Below are 1,099 nucleotides of genomic sequence, written 5' to 3'. Positions count from 1 at the left end.
TTAAAAATGGACCAATGATCTGAATAGATATTTCTTAGAAAAAAACATACAAATGGCCAACGGGTATATGAAAACATGCTCAACATCAGTAATCATAAAGAAAATGCAAATCAAAACATTTATGAGATATCATCTTATCCCAGTTAAAATGTCTATTATCAAAAAGATAAAAAATAACAAATGCTGGCAAGGATGCAAAGAAAAGGGAACTCTTATACACCATTGGTGTGAATGTAAATTAGTATAGCCATTATGGAAAATAGTATGAAGGTTCCTCAAAAACTAAAAATAGAACCATGATATGATCCAGCAATCCCACTAATGGGTACAAATCTAAAGGAAAGGACATCAGTATGTCAAAGAGATATCTGTACTCCCATGTTTATTGCAGCATGATTCATAATAGTCAAGATATTATTGAGCCATAAAAAGAATGACATCATGTCATTTGCAGCACACGGATGAGCCTGGAGGACATTATGTTAAGTGAAATAAGTCAAGCACAGAAAAATAAATACCACATGTTCTCACTCATACATGAGAGCTAAAAAAAAATGATCACATAGAAGTACAGAATAGAACAGTGGTTACCAGAGGCTGGGAAGGCTAGTTGGGTAGAGGGAGAATAGGGAGAGGTTGGTTAATGGGTACAAAATTACAGTTAGATAAGAGGAATAAATTTTAGTGTTCTTTGGCACAATAGGGTGACTATAGTTAACGATAATTTATTGTTTATTTCAAAATAGCTAGAAGAAAAGATTTTGAATGCTCATGACACAAAGAAATGGTAAATGTTTAAGGCGATGGACATGCCAGTTACCCTGATTTGACCATTATACATTGTATACATGTATCAAGATACCATATGTAACCCACAAATATGCACAATTATTATGTATCAATTAAAAACTTAAAGAATAAATACAGGGCTGGGCGTGGTGGCTCACGCCTGTAATCCTAGCACTCTGGGAGGCCGAGGCGGGTGGATCGCTCAAGGCCAGGAGTTCGAGACCAGCCTGAGCAAGAGCGAGACCCCGTCTCTACTAAAAAATAGAAAGAAATGATCTGAACAACTAAAAAAATATATATAGAGAGAAAA

General features: G+C 35.3%; 1 protein-coding gene across 1 annotated transcript in view; it reads right to left on the bottom strand.

The window, feature by feature from the left end:
• LOC105805311 (chromosome unknown open reading frame, human C6orf165) overlaps window positions 1-1,099 on the bottom strand; it is a 76,669-nt gene that overhangs the window by 6,510 nt on the left and 69,060 nt on the right. The window lies entirely within an intron of this gene.

Source organism: Propithecus coquereli, unplaced genomic scaffold (assembly GCF_000956105.1).
Source record: "Propithecus coquereli isolate 6110/MARCELLA unplaced genomic scaffold, Pcoq_1.0 Scaffold127, whole genome shotgun sequence".
Classification (NCBI taxonomy): Eukaryota; Metazoa; Chordata; class Mammalia; order Primates; family Indriidae; genus Propithecus; species Propithecus coquereli.
Note: the sequence above shows the minus strand (reverse complement) of the source record. Positions and strands in the feature narration are given on the sequence as shown.